Source organism: Hibiscus syriacus, unplaced genomic scaffold (assembly GCF_006381635.1).
Source record: "Hibiscus syriacus cultivar Baekdansim isolate YM2019G1 unplaced genomic scaffold, ASM638163v2 tig00001518_pilon, whole genome shotgun sequence".
Classification (NCBI taxonomy): domain Eukaryota; kingdom Viridiplantae; phylum Streptophyta; class Magnoliopsida; order Malvales; family Malvaceae; genus Hibiscus; species Hibiscus syriacus.
Window position 1 is genome coordinate 132,176 of NW_024061876.1, and position 22,137 is coordinate 154,312.

At 35.7% G+C, this 22,137-nt stretch overlaps 1 long non-coding RNA gene and 1 pseudogene across 3 annotated transcripts; one reads left to right on the forward strand and one right to left on the reverse strand.

The window, feature by feature from the left end:
* Window positions 1–14,551: 14,551 nt before the first annotated feature.
* Window positions 14,552–17,174, forward strand: LOC120128270 (annotated as a pseudogene).
* A 1,502-nt stretch (window positions 17,175–18,676) lies between these two features.
* On the reverse strand, window positions 18,677–20,060 carry LOC120128310. 3 transcript variants are annotated; one of them, XR_005516625.1, is made up of 4 exons: window positions 19,904–20,060; window positions 19,530–19,750; window positions 19,257–19,451; window positions 18,677–19,154 (listed from the first exon to the last, which is right to left on the reverse strand). It is a non-coding gene; the product is annotated as an uncharacterized LOC120128310 (long non-coding RNA). The 3 variants fall into 3 exon arrangements; XR_005516626.1 differs by having other exon boundaries at window positions 19,530–19,758; XR_005516623.1 differs by having other exon boundaries at window positions 19,530–19,766.
* Window positions 20,061–22,137: the final 2,077 nt, after the last annotated feature.

Below are 22,137 nucleotides of genomic sequence, written 5' to 3' on the forward strand. Positions count from 1 at the left end.
ATAAAAAACCTCGACTCCTAAAAAATAACTCAAAGATCCAAGATCCTTCAAGGAAAACTACTTGTTCAATTTATTAATGACAGTCTGCACTTCATCAGATTTATTTCAAGTGATAATGATGTCATCAACATACACCAGTAAGTACATAACACTAGTGTCTGACTTGTGAACATAAAGAGATGAATCAGATTTTGTTAAAATAAAACCCTCAGACTTCAAATACATACGCAGTCGCTCAAACCAAGCTCCAGGAGCTTGTTTAAGTCCATAAATGGCATTGTGAAGTTTACAAACAGTGTTTACATCACCTAACTCATATCCTGGTGGCTGAAGTACGTACACTTCCTCAGTAAAAATCCCATTTAAGAAAGCATTATTAATATCAACTTGTCTTAACTTCCAACCATGAGTCAAGGCAAGTGAAAGAATAACACGAACTGTAGAAGGCTTAACCATAGGACTGAAAACTTCATGAAAGTCAACACCTGGCTATTGAAGAAAGCTTTTTTGCTACAGAACCATCAACATTTCACTTTACTTTAAACAACCACTTGCATGCAACTGCTCGCCCATTAGCAGGAAGAGGAACAAGAGACCAGGTTTTAATCTGAACTAATGCATCATATTCTTCTTGAGCAGTAGCCTTTCAATGAGGATACATGAAAGCCTCTTTTATATTACGAGGCTCTTTATCAAAACATGCAACTTGAAAAAGTTTTGGTTTCCAAATCCCACTTTTACTTCTTGTCACCATATGATGAACATTAAGAGTTGCATCATTAGGAACATGAGCAATATCTAGTGAAATAGTTGGCTCAGGCACAATTTCATGTGAACATGACTCATTGTCAGCTGTAGGTAATTCAACAGCATTGTTGACCAAATGACTAGAACTGGTATTAATCAATCCTTGACCAGTTATACCATTAGGAGTAGATAAAACTTCCTGTTCATTAACATCACAAACACTTTAACCCAGAATTACTACCTCTGCCAACTGAAGACTGTTCTTGTGAAACAACAAGTACATGTAATACTCTATTAGAAATTCCATGAGTAGAACTATGATTTCCAATCTTGCAAACACTATAAGGAAATACTTTCTCATCAAAGATTACATGACGAGAGACAAAAATTTAACCATTTTCATCCAAGTATTTATAACCCTTGTGAGATGAACTATATCCAAGGAACACATATTGCTAAGAACGAAACTTCAGCTTGTGTTTATTAAAAGGTCTCAGAAAAGGAAAACAAACACAACCAAAAATTCTCATATCAGAATAATCAGGTGATGCTTGATAGAGTTTCTCAAAAGGTGATTTATCATCTAAAACATCAGTTGGTAATCAATTTATCAGATGAACAACTGTTGTAAAGACATGACTCCAAAATTTTAGAGGCAAATGTGCTTGAGCTAACAAAGTCAATCTCATTTCAACCACATGCCTATGTTTTCTCTCAGCCTTACCATTTTGTTCTGAAGTACTTGAACATGAAATTCGATATTGAATGCCATGATCAAGAAACCATGCATAAAGAGCATCATATTCACCTCCATCATCACTTTGCACAGCTTTAATTTTATGTCCAAACTGAACTTCAACCATTTTATAGAAATGAACAAAACATTGCCCAACTTCCGACTTACACTTAAGCAAATAAAGCCAAGTATATCTACTAAACACATCAATAAAAGACACATAATAGACATAACCATCAGTAGAGGTGAAAAGAGTTGGTCTCCATACATCCGAAACAATTAACTGGAATGAAGATATGTATTCAGTCATTGAATTACAAAATGGCAGTTTATGTACTTTGCCTTACAAACAAGCAGTACAAACTTGTGACAACTATTAGCATCAGAAGACACATTACAAGATTTCATAACTGCCTTCACAGCCTTAATAGAAGCATGACCTAAATGTTTATGCCATAAATCTAAAAGAGCTTGTGATCTGGACATATATTGACAAGACAACTAGACTCATTCTCAACACTTTGTAGCAACTGGTATAACCCTTCATCCGCGAGCTTCCTGTGCAGCAAAATGGCCTGAGTCTACACATCCTTCACAAAGCATTCGAATGGATAAAATTCAAGAAACACATTGTTATCACGTGTAAACTGAGAAACAAACAATAACTTTTTCTTAATAGCAGAAACATGAAGCATATTTTGTAAGATCAACTATTTAAAACTAGACTACAAACAACCTTGACCAATATGGGTAATCGAAACACCCTTACCATTGTCTATGAGAAGGGTATTATTACATGTATAGGTAGTCCTTGAGTCAAAAACTGACATATCATTCGAAACATGATGAGTATCACCAGTATTTAGACACCAAAGTACATTAGCAGCAGTCGACTAGGTTGACACATTCGAAGAGGCAGCATGTAACACAGAAACAAACCTGCTGATGGCACATTTTAAGGGGATGTGCTAAATCGAGCATCAACATGCAAAGAACCAAATGATGCATATGGAAATCCATCATAAAATAGTTCTGGCATTCCTGGAGATCCATGATACAAAGAAGATGGATACACCAAACCAGCTGGATAAGGAGAAGCCATATAATGCGTGTAAGCTTGCATTCTAGGTGAAAACGAGTGAGAAGAATGACTATCAACATTCAAACTGAAAGATTTCTTCAAAGCATCACTGGAAAGAGCCTCACCATTAATAACCCTAGTGAAATCTCTATCAAACCGAAAATAGCATTTTTGAACAGTGTGTCCAAACTTATCACACAGATGACACTAAGGTCGATTTGAGCCATTAAATCATCTCGACTTTGCCCACGATAACCATTGCCTTGCTGCCCTCTTATCTGAGAAGATTTTTTCTCAGACATCTCTTCATTAGTAGAAACCTTAACTGGCATATCACCAGCACGTGTATCACTTGAATGAACCACTATATTGGCTGAAATGCCATCACTAAGAAACGCCTTCTGTCGAGCTTCACAATCAAGAAACATATCACTCAGAGCATCTAAGGACAAAGTATCATGAGATGAAATAACAATAATGGATTCAAACTCCATGGATAATCCAACAAGCACAACACTCACCTGCTCCTGCTCAGTAACCACACATCAACATCATTTAACATATCACAAATAGATTTTATCTTTTCCAGATATTCACTTACAGATGGTCGAACTTTTCGTTGAGAATGCAAATTATGTTGAAGTGCATAAATCTAAGCACTAGACCTGACGCCAAACAGTCGTGCCTAAATAGTAAGAGAATGCATTAGCCCTGTAAGATGAGGTAAAACATCCATACTAATCGTTGTTAATAACCAAGATGCTATCAACTTATCTTGCTGCCTATACACAACAAAAGATGGATTCTACTCAACTTGACCAGAGTCATTTGTAATCCACTCACTCGGAACAACACTATAAGAAGAAATATATTTCATTAAACCGTAACTATCAATAATAAGAGCTACTTAATGCTTCCAAAGTAGATATGTATTTTCAGCCAGTTTGACCGTATCATGTTTGGGAGTATGCTGAACACAAGAGAGAGTAGAAGGAGAAACTGAGGAATTCCCAGGGGAATTCACCGGAGAGACTACATGTGGATCAGCCATGATGTTGGGATTTTGCGAAAGCTTGAATCGACAACCGGAACGGGTTCACCAAGAGGGGTCGGGATGGTTTTTGTGTTTAGGGAGTAAGGAGATTGAAAGATAGAAAATTGCACAACGATTTATAGTGGTTCAATTTCTCAACCAAGTCTACATCCACTACCTTAGTTCATCACCAAGGATTTTCCATCAAATTCAATAATTTGTTCTTTCTTTTTAAGGATAAAGAGATAACCTTTACAACTCCCTAGTTTTTACGGGCTAAACTAGAACCTTTCCCCTAGCTTTTCACGGGCTAAGCTAGAACCAAAATCCCTTTACAATGGAAGGAAATGTAAACACGAAAACCTCTCTAAGGTAGGTGTTTACAAGAATTAAGCTCACAATAAAAAAAATATTTACAAGAGAAAGATGAAATAAGAATGAAAAACTATTCTTGTATTGATTGCTTGGATAGTTGTTCTCTTACTTCTTCAAGTGTCCTTAGCTTGTATTTATAGCTTGGAATATGTTTCAAGTCATATCTAGCCGTTGGGGATGTTTTGGAGCCGTTTGGGGATGATTTTTCTATAAAAATAGGATACCCATAACAGGGTGTATCGGTACACTATCAAGGTGTATCGATACCCCTTCATTAAATTCAAATAAACTAGCTGTTACTAGCCGTTGCAGCCAGAGTGTATGGATACACTACAGGGTGTATCGATACACTAGTGTATGGATATACTCATAGGTGTATCGGTACACTATTTACATTCGATGTTTGAGCAGTCATAGGTGTATGGATACACCTGCAGGGTGTATCGATACACCAATGTATGAATAGACTACAGGGTGTATGGATACCCTTTGACACCCTTTAGCATTTTTTCTCAAATCCAAATTTAATGGACTTTGAATTATTTTTGAAACCTTTTTAAAACTTTGAATAAATTCAATTAAAGTCCCGAAACATTTTGCCTTAAATTTGTTATATCGAAACATAATTCAACAATCTCCCCCTTTTAGATATAACAAAACATTTGAAAAATTGTTTTTAGCAAAACTCTCCCTTAATAAAATGTTTAATGAAAAAGATACCAATTGTTAAGAAAAGGATATCAATTGTTAAAAAGATACAAATTGTTAGAAAATATATGAAAATGTTAAGCTCCCCTTTTTCATTAAGAAATTGATTTTTTCAAACCAAACTTCTCCCTTTTTTTGTTATATAAAAAATAATTCAATCTTTGAAGTTCAAAATAACTTTGGAGAGTAAGTAGTAAATTTTACATTTAAAATTTATTTAAAAAATCAAATCTCCCCCTTAATAAGTGCATTCCAAACAAAATTTAGCTTTAAAAACTTGACACTTAAACAAAATTGAATTTCAACAAAGAAAAATAAACATGTTAGTAGCACATAAATTCAATATATTCAAGTCTAAAATACTTTATGCAATATCAATTGTTGAAATTAAGTGCATATGCATAAAGTTTTTCAAAAATGTTATGCATTTGAAAAAAAATTGATATCAATTGTTAGAGAGATATCTTATACAATTTTAAGTACATGCATAAACATTTAAATTTAGGTCAAAAATTTAAAATTTTGATATCAATTGTTAGAGAGATATCATTTGCATTTAAAATCAAAGTATTTAAAAAGTTGATATCAATTGTTAGATATATATCATTTGCATTAAAACCAATTTTGACCAAAATTTTATTATGATGAACTAAAAATTCTGAAAAATCATTAAAACTTTAAAATGTTCATCATAAAACCCTTTTAACATACATGAGATTAAAAAAATAATGCATAATCATTTAAATCAAAAAACTCATGCATACTTAAAATCAAATGAGCAACCAAATAACCAAAATTAAAAGCATTAAGCTTAGAGGTTACCCATTCCTTTTTCATGTGTGGCTAGAACATCTTGAATATCATCACTTTCATCACCATTGCTCCCACACACCTACAAGAGACATTTATTTTGATTTTGGTATCAAAATTGCTTTGGATCTTTGAACGTTAGTTTCAATGCCCCTTGTTCCTTTCGGAACCCATTATTGCCTAATTTTAAAACGTTTTCTTTTCTTCAAAGGACAAATATGTTCCTTATGACCATGATAATGGCAATGTGAGCATTTTGCCATTATGAAACTAGATGAATTATTTAAAATGATTTATTTTTCTTTTGTTAAGCATTCAACCTTAACTTTTAAATCAAAACATTATTTTTCAAAACTTTCAAGTTTCATTTTTGAAAGCTCTAAATCATTTTTCAACATTTCATTTTGATTTTTAAAATCAATTTTAGCTTTCAAAAGAAAATTGTTTTCAATTTTTAATTTTGAAATCATTTTCTTATATTTGGAGTTAATGGTCTGAAACTCCAAAAATAATTATACGTTGTTGATTTATATGGACATCAACTGGGGAAACTCCGTTATCATTTATATGGACATTTGAAAATTGCTAGGATTATACGTTGTTGATTTGTCAAGTTATTTACTTTTTTTTTCATTTAGCCCATTTAGATTTATATGCACATGTTGTTTTGTGAATTTGGTCCAGATATATATGAAGGAGTTTCTTTTTGTTCAAGTACCAAGGAGCTTTGGAATAAGCTCGAAAAGCTTCATGGAAACAAGAAAAAATAACCAACAAATGTGGTGTCTCTAATGGCTCGTGAAGAGCCCGAGGTAGCTTTTAACTTAAACGGGTTCATCTTCTTTTACCTGCACATCGATACTTTTTCCTATCAAACTTCTGTACGGACATCAACTGGGGAAACTCCGTTTTCTTTAGTTTATGGGATGGAAGCTGTCCTCCTTATTGAAGTGGAAATTCCCTCATTGCGGGTTTTATTAGAGGTGAAGCTAGATAAGGCAGAATGGGTACAGGCCAGATATGACCAATTGAATTTGATCGAAGAAAAGAGATTGAAAGCTATTTGTCATAGTCAGATTGGATGATACGAGCACACGAAAAGAAAGTTCGCCTTAGAGAATTCCACGAAGGAGATCTGGTGCTTAGAAGGATATTACCTATTCAAACGGATTTCCGAGGGAAATGGATGCCCAATTGGGAGGGACCCTATGTTGTCAAGAAAGCCTTTTCTGGGGGAGCTCTAGTCTTAACTGAGATGGATGGGACAAAATTACCCTATCCAATGAATTCTGACGCAGTTAAGAGGTATTTTGCTTGAAGAGGAAAAAGAAAAAAATGAAAAAAATGAAAAAAATGAAAAAAGAAAAGAGAAAAAAATGAATAAAAATGGAGAAAAATGAAACAAAAAGGAGGGTTCAAGATGAAAACTCGAAAATGGCGTCTTGAAACCAAATGAGGTCTCGAGTTAAAAACCCTCAAAGGGCAGCTTGAGTTTTAAATTCAGAATTCGTGTATGATGGAGGATCTGAATTTTTTTGGAAGTAGAAAGAGCTCTTATAATGGGTAACAACAATGGCAGTTGGTAATCAGGATTGAGACCAAAGATTAATGAGTCTCGATGAAAACAACCAAGGGAGAAATTGAATGCATATGAGATTCAATACTGGTTTAGGGCGTCAAATAATGGGAGATTTGGGAATTCATAAAAAGATTTACACTCTTAGGCATCATCACAATTTTGGAGATCTTTTTGACAGAAGCTACACTCGAGTCATTTTAACGGCGTGCCATTCAAAAGTATTTGTATTATTGATATTTGAGGACGCCTATCCTTTTGTTTTACAAATCAAAAGTTTGTCATGTAGTTGCCTAAAAATTATCTGTATTTATATAAATAAAGAGACATTTTTCCTTTTCAATTTCCCTTTTACAAGCATCTAATTTTGAAAAAGTTAAAACGCATAGCTTAACTTATGGTACATGAGATCATTTTGTATTGTTATGCAAAAGGTTTTGGAAAATGCAGGTATTCTGAAGCTAACAATGGTTTTAACATGTAAGCTTGTATGGTTGTGGGAAGCTAAAACCTTGGAATTCATAGAAAATCCCAGTCATTAATAGATGAACCAAAGAGATTGTCATTTATCAAGAAGTGGTCATGGATACATGCAGGTTTCAAGAAAGAAAGAAGTCAAAGCCCTGTCAAGCCGAATGTTATGAGATTGTAACTGAGGTGAACTGGTTAAATGTTCTATGTCCGAGATGAAATCGAGTTCCATTGAAATCAAAGGAGATGGCGTTCCTTTGAAGAAGAAAATGTATTGAATTGTATACTTGCATACATTTTAGGCATGAATAGGATCATGACATTGCATGATGACTTAAATATTTACAGGTTTCCCTATGATAATTGAAGATTGAAGAGATTGAAGCATCAAGATTGTTTGAGTCTTATACTCTCTGAAGGAATATGGAGCGGACATGATTGTTGAAGATTGTTCGAGTCTTATACTTTCTGAAGGAATAAGGAGCAGACACGATTATTGAAGATTGTTCTAGTCTTATACTCTCTGAAGGAATAGGGAGCAGACACGATTGTTGAAGATTGTTCGAGTCTTATACTCTCTGAAGAAATACGGAGCAGACACGATTGTTGAAGATTGTTCGAGTCATATACTCTCTAAAGTAATAGAGAACAGACACGATTGTTGAAGATTGTTCGAGTCTTATACTCTCTGAAGGAATAGGGAGCAGACACGATTGTTAAAGATTGTTCGAGTCTTATACTCTCTGAAGGAATAGGAAGCAGACACGATTGTTGAAGATTGTTCAAATCTTATACTCTCTGAAGGAATAGGGAGCAGAAACGATTGTTGAAGATTGTTCGAGTCTTATACTCTCTGAAGGAATAGGGAGCAGACACGATTGTTGAAGATGTTCAAGTTCTATACTCCCTGAAAGAAAGAGGGAGCGAACCCGTTTGCAGAAGATTGTTCGAGTTCTATACTCCCTAAAGTGATAGAGAGCAAACCCGTTGTTCAGAAGATTGTGCGAGTTCTATACTCGTGAAGCGATATGAAGTGAACTCGTTTGCAGAAGATTCTTCGAGATCTATACTCCCTGAAGCAATAATGAGCGAACGCGTGTTCAGAAGATTTTTTTGAGTCCTATACTCTCTAAAATAATAGAGACGGACATGTTTCTTGAAGATTTTGCAAGTCTCGTTTATCATGGAATTACAATAGAGTGATTTAATCTCTTGAAGTTCTCATGACCGGACAAACTCGATCATCCTTGGATCTTTGCTCTATTCTTGTTGCACGACAATGAGCAAAGAGGGGGCAACTATAGATGCTCGTTTTGTCCAGATTAAAATATATTATATTGATTATGATTATTATGATTATTAATATATTATTCTTATTAATACTAATAATTTACAATTACATATTTTGTAGCTCAAGCCCACTACAACAAAAGCAATCTCGGAGCCCAATAAAAATCCAACAGCCCCAAAATAATTACAAGTAAATCAGTTTAAGCACATGAGCTATTCCTATCCATGTGTATGAGCAGCAGCCAATCACGCCAACATCTCAAGTTATCGTCGTTGTTGGAGCCAATCTGCACAAAGTCATCAGCAATGCACCGAATAAAAAAAATTAATTAGCCACCGAAAATGTCATTAAATTCATTACTTGCTCAACCAAATATTACCAAAGCAGAGAAAATCAAAATGCAGACAAAGGATTCGGTAGAGACTGAAAGCTAAAAGGGGGACAATCTCTCTATTTTTAAAGGGGGAGAGCCATAAAAAATAGTAATAGAGGGAGAGCAGGAAAAAAATGAGAAGAGAAAGAGAGGGTTCTAATTTTTTCGAAGGCAAAAGGGGCTTTTTTCCCTTTTTCGGGGAGATTGAAGCTGGAAATCAATGTAAAAGAAAAAGTGTAATCATCCCATTAAAATAGAGATAATCAATAGAAACAGGGGATTTTCCTAGCATCCATATATCATTCGTTCAAGGTTTTTTTTTATTTCTTATTTACAGTAATATTTTTTTATTTTTTTAATCATTTTCGAAGTAATATACTTAGCCTTTCTAAAATGCATTTCTTTCAATAACATTCTTCGTTCCTAGCATAGAAAGAATTAGATATAGTGTAAAGGAGGGGTCATTTACCTTAATGGTCAGTCCTCTCATCGCGAAAGTAATCGAGCCATCAGGGTTAAGGAAGATCGGTTTCCCTTAGTCGTTGTTTGTGGTTTATATATGGGTTTTAAACCTTCATTTTGAGTCTTAGATCTTCAGCGTGAGGGGGTCTCGAGGGTCTCGATTGGGAATAACAGAGAGAAGGGTTTAATGAATATCAGGGGTAGTATAATTTACCTTGTTGACGCAGTGAGGGGTTGGACGAAGAGTGACCACGGAGGGCTGTCTGCGTTAGCTTTGTTGGCTTTTGAAATCTTGACCATTTGTGTTGAAAGAGAGAAATGGAGAGAAACGGCACTGATGGATTTGATTTAGCAAAGTGGGGGTTTAGTTATCAGGTAGAGCTTAATTTAATATTTAGGTTTTTTTTATGAAACGACATAGTTTAAATAGGTACATGATATTTCATTTTTGAACCTTTTTATGCGCATTGCATGTTAGTTACCATTTTTAGTTCAATATATGAAGTTTTATGGTTTTATCGTGATTCCATTAACCAAATTTGATTTAATGTGTACGTATATAATGCCTCATATTTATTTTTATATATATTTTAATTGGATTATCATATACGTATGTTTCATTAACCAAATTTGAGTATTATTAGTCCTTTTTAATATGTTTATAAATTATATATGGTTGTATTCATTTATATATATAAATTTAGGTACATGACATCCTTTAATTAATATGTATGATATCCTCACGTGCATAACTCTACATTATTACATAATTAGATTAAGGGTAATACTCTTTTAATTTAAAATTGTTTTAAGTGGGTTGTCTTAACATTAGAGATCTTCTTTTGATAATTTTAAATTAAAAGTGTATCCCATTAGTGACATCTAAAAATTGATTCATCACCTTAAAATTTGGGAACGAAAATAAAAAGAAATGTTCGACTATTTAAATTTGTTGAGAAAAAGTCGTTAGAACTCACCTAAAGATCTGGTCTCGATATTTTTAAATAATCGAATATTCTTTATCTTTCTAATGGTTTGGAAATTTTAATTTAACCTATTTCGTTGCTTTTATATATTATAAAATTCACATTTTTGTTATTTTAAGGGATCAAAAATCAAATTAAATTCGAATTTGTAAATTTCATTGCAAGGACAATTAATTAATCGACTATGTACCTATTTAGGCGTTGTGGGGGTGCTAATCCTTCCCCACACGTAATCGACTCCCGAACTCATTTTCTGGTAACGCAAACATCAATTTGTTGTTTTAATTAAAATTAATTTTTTATTTAAAATGACAAAATATTTTTGGGTGCCCAATCACACTCTAATCAAAGATTGGTGGTGACTCTTCGAACCATATTTTTTTTATCGCAAAGGAATTTATAAATTTTGAAACGAGAGTTTTTTTTAAATCACATTCATTTTTAATTTAAATTTAATCTTAAGAGAATAATTAAAAATTGGTGTGTTTTTAAAATCTCACACCTTAAGAAAACCGTTTCAACAGCTTTGGCATTAAGTTGAGCTTTCTTCTATTCTTGGTCACTCCACTTCTTCTCCTTCTTCTTTAGAGAAGAGTAGTCGTTCTTGATTATCTCCCATTCATCAAGAACATTAGATTGTATGAATAACTTCATTAATTTCTTCCAATGACGGTAGTTTGCTCCATTTAAGTATGGAGGCTTGTCGATCGGTTGGGAATATTCCACGTGGAACAAGCTGGAGGTGGAAGCCATCTTCTCGGTTGTGTCTGGAATTGGTAGAGCGTCTTCTAGGATCATCTCAAGGATGTTAAGCCTTCTAACGAGTTAAGCTCTGATACCAATTGTTGGGATTTTGTGGAAGCTTGAATCAACAACTGGAATGGGTTTGCCAAGAGGGGTCGGGACGAGATTTGTGTTTAGGGAGTAAGGAGATTGAAAGATAGAAAATTGCACAACGATTTATAGTGATTCGACTTTTCAACCAAGTCTACTTCCACTACCTTAGCTCCTCACTAAGGATTTTCCAACAAATTCACTAATTTTGTTTTTTTTTCAAGGACAAAGAGATAACATTTACAACTCCCTAGTTTTTCACGGGCTAAACTAGAACTTTTCCCCTAGCTTTTCACGGGATAAGCTAGAACCAAAACCCCTTTATAATGAAAGAAAATGTAAACAAGAAAACCTCTCTAAGGTATGTGTTTACAAAAATTAATCTCACACGAACAAAAATATTTACAAGAGAAAGATGAAATAAGAATGAAAAACTCTTCTCTTGTGTTTGATTGCTTGAATAGTTGTTCTCTTACTTCTTCAAGTGTCCTTAGCTTGTATTTATAGCTTGAAATGTGTTTGAAGTCATATCTACCCATTGAGGATGTTTTGGAGCCATTTGAGGATGATTTTTCTATAAAAATAGGCTGCCTATAACATGGTGTATCGGTATACTATCAAAGTGTATCGGTACCTCTTCATTAAATTCAAATAAACTAGTTGTTACTAGCCGTTGCAGCCAGGGTATATAGATACACTGCAGGGTGTATCGATGCACTAGTGTATGGATACACTCATAGGTGTATCGGTATACTATTTGCATTTGGTGTTTGAGCAGTCATAGGTGTATGGATACACCTACAGGGTGTATCGATACACCAGTGTATGGATACACTACAGGGTGTATGGATACCCTTTGACACCCTTTAGCATTTTTGCTCAAATCCGAATTTAATGGACTTTGAATTATTTTTGAAACCTTTTTAAAACTTTGAATAAATTCAATTCAAGTCCAAAAACATTTTGCCTTAAATTTGTTATATCGAAACATATTTCAACACATGACTATCACCACAACAAAAACAAGCCAGAAACAAACCAGCAGCAGAAAATTACACAGCGAAGATAAAACCTCCAGGAAACGGGGACTGATACCATGTTAAGATACAACTTTAAATATCATATAATGCAATCAAAACAAAAGAAAGAGGAGAAGAACACTTTAGAATCATTTTTATTGTAAATCAAAAGCTGCATTTACTCAAAACAAGAGGAGTTTATATACTAAGATGACTAACAACTCTAATTGCTTCTTTTACCAACTTAGCACACAACGTAAGCAAACCACATAAACAAGCTTGTAACAAACTCGTGCACAGCAAACAACGTAACAACTCAGCAGGTAACATAGGAGTGCATTTCATACTTCAACATTCACCCTGCTTAGTAGCTCTTGAAAAACTCATTACCAACTTATCAAACTCTTCATTTATCAACACACTGCCCCCAACCTCTTGTTAACATGCTACCGCCTACTACATTGCCAAACAAAGTAAAACAACAATTGTAGTGCATTAAAAACAAATCATATATAATATTTTAAAGATAGAAACAAAATCCAGGGGGATTTCAAGCAAAATCCTCTTCCACGACTGTCCACATGCATTGCTCAGAGTCCCCTTAGAGGATTAGACTATCTGTAGGGTTTGAGAGTTGTAATTTTTATATTTTCTATTAGTAATTTATTTTTATCTCTATAAAATTTTATGAACTCGTCGTTTTTAATATTTGATATATTCGTCTCTAACATAAAATCATATGTATGTCCATGAATACCCGAATCCCCTGCCTATCCTGGACCATGGATCTACCACCCTCACCCTGCATATCTATCTCTATCTAAACTATATATATATATGTATGTTATATGTTCACACAATGAAAGGATTTGAATATCACTAGAAAGTGACTATTCATCAACCCTAATATTTGCTTGGAGATCAAGCTTTTCTATCTTGTAGTTAAGCTATTCATTAGGGTTTTAGGTTTTCATAACATTGCGTTCTAACAATAGCATTTGACTTGAGAAGGATAAATAAAAAAATGGGAATACAAGAGGAATAAGATGGATCCTATGCAAATAACTGGCCTTGGGGATGGTGGGTGGGGGAGACTAGACAGGACTAACCTTTATATATTTTATACACTAAATACAATGTACACACCATTTGAATAAGATCTTTAGAAGATTTTGTTGATCCCATTCGGGCAATTTGTTCAGCCATTGTAGTTTTAACTGCTAAAAAAGGGAAAATTATATCAACGGGTACTAAAGTTTGAGTAATTTTTTCTTTTCACTATGATGTTTTACAAGTTACACAATAATCACTAACGTTATCGTTTTCTAACAAAATGGTTACTCGACTATTAACCCGTTAGCATGTGACGGTTAGAGAGTGACGGTTCTATTGGAAAACGGGAATGTTAATAACCGTTTCGTAACTTTTGAAATTTAGCAGTGAAAAATGAAACTCAAACTTCAGTAACCGTTGGGGAAACAAAAGGAAGATTCAGGTTGACTCTACAGGGAGGCGTTTAGCTGCAAAAGAAAAAGGCCAGACAAGCTGACCGAACAAGCATCTGATAAGATCAGGGTGTTCATAATTTCTAGGATAAAGGGTTTTTGGCAGCTACTTCACAAATCGACACTGAAATACTGTTTTTTTTATTGGTTCTTTTGAGAATTTGAAACACTCCCCTCCATCACTCTGCAATCACTCGATGCTGCATTCAATTCTGAGCATAACTTTGCTGTCAGATTACTCTGTTCCTGTCGTGTTTTAGACTTAACTTGGACAGCTAAAGTTCGACGCATATGAAGCTGTCTAATGAGGAAACCAAAATCTGTTTGAACAAACAATGGAATTTGCTTGAGATAGTAATTTGATGAGAAGTTAGCTGAAATTGGAGCTTTAAGTAACAGGTAAAAATGCAAACTATAGTAAATATGAAATACAAACAAAACAGAGAAGAAAAATCGGCGACACCCTTGCTGCTTTATCGTCATTTGTAACCAACCTCATCAACTATCTCTATCTCTTCCTTTTCCTATTTTGCATTTACACCTCAATCCCATGTCAACAAACAAGAAGAGAACCAAGACCAACCATAACCACTGGAACAGCAGCAGCAAAGACCCACCATCATGCAAATCCTCAGAACGACCGTGTTCCTCCTCCTCCTCATTTCAGCAATTTCCGCATCTGGGTTCGGATCAAATGGTCCCATCTCCGCCGCATTCGTCGACGACGGATTCTTTTGTGCCATTGATGCCAGCGGGAAACAGGAAGTTATATGTTGGAACAAAAACAACAACACCCCTTCTTCTTCTTCTAATACTATTACTACCGCTGCTTCGTCTGCTTTAACTTCACTATCATCATTGATCTCAGCTTCTCAAGTTCCTCCAATGGTGGCTCTATCAGGCGGAGAAGGTTTCCTTTGTGGCATATTAGCCAACACTTCCGAAGCTTTTTGTTGGAGCTTGCTGGCGTCAGGTACTGATCTTGTTCCTTCAGATTATAAAACCACAGCTTATTCTCACATAACTTCTGGAAAGAGTCATGTTGGTGGAATCAGAGGGGCTTATTATTCTGATCATGGATCCGGTACCGTTATTGTTGGGAAATTGTAAAAGGTTCTAATGATACTTTAAGTTCAAAACAGAGTAATCTGTTTTATAATCAGAGTACTTAGTTTTAAAAAACGGTCCGCGATCACGATATAGCGGTTTCGCCGCCGTCGAGTTACCCGCGACGGCCGCAATCACGGTAAATCCGAAATAACCGAAAACGCAATAGCGACCGCGATTTGAAACCCCTATACTAATACCCTTGCTTTCAATAAGATTGTTTCTGGTGAAGGGTTTAGTTGTGGCGGGATCAAAGAAGGAGGGCTTGTTTGTTGGGGACCAACTGCTAATGTTTTAGGGGTTTCAAAAGTTTGGAGAGTTTTTTAGTTTTAGCTTCAGCTAAAGGTTCTATATGTGGCATCATGGAGTTGTCTTGTGTAGTGAGATGCTGGGGTGATTCGGATTCATTTTCCGATCCTCCTATCGGGTCCGTTTTATGTCATTTACGGCCAGTGGTCATCATTTTTGTGAGATTCGAGAGAATAATCACGGGGCTGAATGTTGGGCAGCTTCAATTTTTCTTCTGTACCGAAGCATTCCGGGTTTATGGCACTTGCTTCATCGGACTTCGCTACACGCGGCATAAGGGAAGATGATTTGGTTTTAGAAATTTGGTCTAGAAATACTACTTTGCAACCTGATTATAGTCCACCTCTGGAATTATGCAGCCCTGGTCTCTGTCGTTCGACTTTGTGCCTCGAAAGGGAGTTTGCTTTCAATGCAAGTAACCTAAATGAGTCAGATTTGACTAGCTTGTGTGTTAGGAAAGATTTGCAGATTTGTCCACCTTGTTCATCGAATTGCTTTGCAGGTTTCTTCTTGTCTAGTCCATGCACTAAAAACGCAGACCGAATATGCACGGCTTGCTCTCTTTGCCAAAACAGTACTTGTTGGGATGTTTGTGGGATCCCATCATCTCCGGATGAACACTGGCATCACAAGATTTGACTTTTAATCATAGTTGGCTCTTGTGTTTTTGTGTTTTTTCTGATATTGCTTAGCTGGTGTTATCTTCAACGAATGTTTGTGTCGATAACGGAAGAAGGGATGAAAAAACGGTTCAAGTCTTGCATAGGCAAACCAGACCAGTTGGATGGTGACACCACTGCTGTTTCATTCTCTCTTGTTTCAATCACTCCTTGTCCTGGAACAGCTCAAATTTTCCGGCTTTCTGAGTTAAAGACGCCACTAACGGGTTCAAGGAGTTCAATGAGCTTGGTAGGGGAAGTTATGGTTTTGTTTACAAAGTGGTGCTATCGGATGGGAGGCAAGTTGCTGTCAAGAGGGCCAATGCTGCCACGATAATCCACACCAACATTCGTGAGTTTGAGATGGAACTTGAAATCCTTTGCAATGTGAGACACTGCAATATTGTGAATTTGCTAGGCTACTGTTCTGAAATGGGGGAAAGGCTGCTTGTTTATGAATATATGCCCCATGGTACACATCACTTTAGTTGAAGCCTTTGTTTGAAGTTCTCGTTGCAGGCAGCAAGGGGACTCGATACCTTCACAAGGAAGTTGTGCCTCCAATTATCCACCGCAATCTCAAGGCTTCAAACATTCTTTTGGATTCAAATTGGGGAGCAGAAATTGCAGATTTTGGACTAGTTACATCAATTGAGAGGGATCTCGATCTTAACGGAGACATGAAAAGTGGTGTGTACAACTTTGGGATTGTTTTGTTGGAGATTCTCAGTGGAAGGAAAGCTTATGATAAAGATCTACAACTGCAAGCATAGTTGATTGGGCAGTTCCCTTAATTAAACAGAGTAAAGCAGCTTCCATTATCGATTTTTACGCTGCGCTCCCGAGAAATGTCGAGCCTTTTCTTAAATTGGCGGATATATGAGAAGATCCTGGTGAGCGTCCTACGATGTCGGATATGGTACTTTTGTTGCAGAAAATCGTGAAGGATGGATTGATCCTATGATCTTTGGCACCCCCAACTATTTTGTTTTATGTTACGAAATCAAATGAACAGATTAGCAATATGCATATGTATTGGCAACTGTAAATCAATTTCTTGTACTTGAGAATGAGATGCAATGTATTACTTAATATCCGCATAGTGAAGAAGATTCAATTTTTTAACCTAATAAGAGTGCTTGATGAGAAGAATCTGGAGTCCAAGGTGAAGCCAAACACAAAGGGTTGAACCAACAACTCAAATTGACAACAAATTATAACGATTCTCGCACTTGCAGTACCTTCCAACTCCAAAAACATTTTTTTAACTTGTTCTTGCTTTTAAGTTTCAAAGACTACAGTTTATGCATCCCTTTTTGTTAATGTCCATTGTTTTCTTGTTCAATTCAGGAAAGCAAGATTGAAACTTTTGCTTCACCAACTTGTGACTAACATATAGGTGTATTAGTATTATATACAGCTATCAGGTGATCCTAAGGGAAAGTTTCTTCAAACACTCTCAGAATATTTAGCAGCTATCAAAAACTAGCAAATTGGAGAATCATGGAACCAAATTGGAGAATTTGGAACCATATTCCTTTTCAGACTATTGTTTGTGGTCTGCATTTTGGCGCCACGGATAGGGAAAGCTGCAGAGAAGAAGATGGGACAAAGGTTTTAAAAACCAGGTGTATAGGTATGGAATCTATGTCGTCCAAGCACTTGCAGACAAATCTGTTTCAGAATTGCAAATGAGCCTTTGCTTTATGATATTGAAAAGATAGAAGAGAAAGGGAAAAAAACAAACAAGCAAACAATAAAGGCCTCAGATCATGGCCTGATTGCAAGTTTTATCCAAGATGTCACTCTCTTTCTTTCTTTCTTCACTATATGTACGTATATATCCTTTGCCTCCTTTCCCTAATGCAATTTTCTTAACCTCAACAGTTTTTGTTCATTTTCTCCAACAGTTCTCTGCTATGTGTGTATACATATTCATGCCTTCCATTGTTGCATCTTCACTGTCATACACACCATGATTCAAGCATCATTATCATCGTTCAGTTTTGGGCCTTGACATATATGTTTTGCACCTACTCATATATCATACACACCATTATTCAAGCATCATCATCATTTTCATTCAGTTTTGGGCCTTAACATATATGTTATGCATCTACTCATATATCATACACACCATTATTCAAGCATCATCATCATCGTTCAATTTTGGGCCTTAACATATATGTTATGCATCTATTCGTATATCATGAACACCATTATTCTAGCATCATCATCATCTTCATTCAGTTTTGGGCCTTAACATATATGTTATGCATCTACTCATATATCATCATGCTTGCATATAATACATGCATATTCTGCATGCCTGGCGCCCTGTATGCCATTTATAAAGCCCATCGAGAATCCGGTGGCCTTCGTGAATGGCATGCAAGGAGCCATGCATGCATACTGCTACCTTAATCAGGGAAGATGGAAACTGCTTTTCAATCTAATTTCTAACAAATAAGCTGAAGGATACAGGTAAAATAATTTCTCAAAACTCTTGTATTAGTTCTTATTTTTGCTTCTGGCACCTTTTTCTCTCACATCTTTTACTGCAGAAGGGAGAATTTGTAATATGTTTATTTTGGTCTGAAAAAAATGAAAAATTGTTGTGAGAAAGTGCTATATTTCTGTGTGTTTTCCTTCTTTGTTTGTACAATATTTTCAGGACTGTATTCGAACAGTTTCAGTGCCGTCAACGAACAGTAATCGGTTTCCCCCAAAAGTATAGAGCCTGCAAAGTCAAGAACATGAACTGAGGGGGCTTGGGGTGTTTTCCAAATTTGAGGCTTTAGAGTAGAGGCTATGAAACGTTGTCTTTTGTCCGAACTTGATATTCATCAGATCAGCAACAAGACCTGGTTGTGAAACCTGGACTCTTTCAATGTCTACATCATTACTCAACATTTTCAGTGCCGTCGACATTTCTGGTCGGAGCCGGGATTTTTCTTGAATGCAAAGGAGACCCACCTTGATGAATCGAATCGCATCTTCATGGGGGTAGTTCATACCTACTATAGGATCCACCAATTGCAGAATCCTGTTATCCCTGTATATTTCCCATGCCTGTATGTTTTCCACGCATAATCAAATCAACAGGTTAGTAATTTAGCCCGAAAACATATTTTCGGAACATGAATGGGAATATTAGAATTTCGGCACCATTACCTTTTGAACAAGGTAATGTTCACCATGCTCTAAGTCAAAATCGACAACCGTCTGGCCGCTAATAATTTCCAAAAGTAGGACCCAAAAACTGTAAACATCTGTTTTTATTGTTAAACGTCCACTGAAGGCGTATTCAGGGGCGAGATAGCCTCTATCTCATTTGCCATTTGCAAGAAATTCCATTAGCCACGGTTACTTCAAGGAGCATAAATTCAATTACACACGAGAAATATTCATCAAGTTCATAGTAAAGAACCAGAAATGCTCACTTACAATGTGCCTGCAACTTGGGTGCTAATATGAGAAGCATTATCCCTTAGAATTCTCGAAAGACCGAAATCCGAAACTTCGGTACTAAATTCTGATCCAAAAGAATGTTGCTAGCTTTAATATCTCTGTGCACAATGCGCGGCTTAACTTCCTCATGAAGATATGCAAGCCCTCGAGCAACTCCGAGTGAAATCGCCCGCCTTGCTTCCCAATCAAGTTTTATCCTGTTTTTCTCTCCACCTATTAATCCAGAATACATAGCAAACAATATAGTCTAATATATCGTTCACCATCCGATCAATTTCGGGTATTCCACATTGTTGTAATTCATTGAATGAAATCACTATAGCACAAATTTTTCATATAGAATATCTTACCTAGTAATATCTGTGCAAGGCTATTATTTTCCATGTAATTGTAAACCAAGAGCCTTTTAGCTCCATCAACACAGCAGCCTTTAAGTGTAACAAGGTTATCATGTTTGAAAGTTGTAAGTGCAGAAATTTCAGATACAAACTCCCTTTCCCCGCGCATCGATTCAAGTTTCAAGTTTGATCGAAAGCATTTTTACAATTACAATAGAACCTGTTGAATTATATTTTGATATAACAATTATGAAAAAATGTTTTTGGACTTAAATTGAATTTATTCAAAGTTTTCAAAAATAATTCAAAGTCCATTTTACTTGAAATTGAGAACAAAATACTTTTCTGTACAAGAAGTACCGATATTGTTCTTACAATATCGATACCTCATGAACAGTATCGATACTGTTTATATGGTACTGATATCAAGGTAAGGGAAGTATCGATACTCATTAGGTAGTATCGATACTACTATCATTGCTCAAATTGCATAATGCAAAAATGGTACCGATACCCAAAGGGGTACCGATACTATTTTACATAGTAATTTGAATACCCAAAGGCTTAGTATCGATACCGTCAGACCCAACCACTAGTAACGACTAGTTTTATTTAAAAATAACAAAGGTAGTACCAATATCCTCTGTACTAGGTAGTTTTATTTTGCAAAGAAAGACATCCCCAACGGCTAGAAATGGCCACATCCTCATTCCAATATATATATACAAGTTCAAGACATTTGAAGAAGGGTTAGAACACCTATCTAAGCAATCAAACACAATAGAAGAGTTTTTCATTCTTATTTTACTTTCTCTTGTAAATATTTTGTTTTTGTGAGCTTTAATTTATAAACACCCTACCTTTGAGAGGTTTTCTTGTTTACATTTCTTTACCTTTAGTAAAGGGGATTAATTCTAGTTTAGCCAAGTGAAAAACTAGGGAGTTTGTAAAGGTTATTGTTGATCTTGTAAAAAGAAAGAACAAATTAGTGAATTTATTAGAAAATCCTTTGTGATGAGCTAAGGTAGTGGAGGTAGACTTAGTTGATAAGTCGAACCACTATAAATCATTTTGCAAAACTTTCTATCTTTTATTTCTCCTTATTCCCTAAACAATTTTTGCCAATTCATCTCTCTTGCACATTTTTCGTTTGTTCAATTGAGCCTCTTCGATCCTAACAATTAGTATCAGAGCTTGACTCATTAGAAGACTTCACATCCTTGAGACGATCCTCGAAGAAGCTCTATCGATTCCCGATGCAACCGACAAAGAGATGGCTTCAACCTCAGGTGCTTATTACATGGAAGATTCTCAACCGGTCAACAAGCCATCGTATTTCAATGGAGCAAATTATGTCTATTGGAAGAATAGGATGATGCTCTTCATTCAAGCAAATGATCTAGGAACTTGGAACTCAATCATGAAGGGTTACTCCACTCCACCCAGTGAGATGAATGATTGGAGTGATGGAGAGAAGAAGAAGTTCCAACTCAATGCTAAGGCTATGCACATTCTCTTTTGTGCAATAGGCCCGGATGAATATGGAAGAGTCTCCTCTTGTTCCAATGCCAATGAGATATGGGATAAGCTCCAAGTCACTCATGAAGGAACCGATAAAGTGAGGGAAACCAAGATAAGTCTTCTCAACCATAGCTATGAGAATTTCAAGATGAAATCCGATGAAGATATCAAAGCTATGATAGATAGATTTTTCGTGATTGTCAATAGTCTAAAGGGATTTGGAGAGGTAATCCCTAATGAGAAACTTGTGACGAAGATGATCTAGGCTCTTCCAAAGTCTTGGCAATTGAAGAAGATGACGATCATTGAGGCTATAAATCTAAAGTCTCTCACTCTCGATGAGTTGATTAGTTCTTTTCTCACTCATGAGTTAACGGTGAAGGAAGAGGAAGAAGATGAAGAGAAGCAAAACAATAAGAAGAATGAGGTATGCATTGCCTTCAAGTACATCAATGAGAACTACCAAGATTCAAATGAAGAGGTGGACAAAGAAGATGATGAAGAAGAAGAGATGGCCAAACTCTTTAAAAAGTTCAAGAGATTCATGACTTCCAAGGAAGTGAAGCATGAATCGAGCAAGAAAAAGAGTCCCCCGGTGTGCTTCAATTGTCAAAGAAAGGGACATGTCAAGTATGAATGTCTTCTCCTAAAGAAGAAGAGACCAAGCAAGAAAAAAGGCATTTGTGGCAGCTTGGAGTGATGAAGATGAAGTAGTCAACCTATGC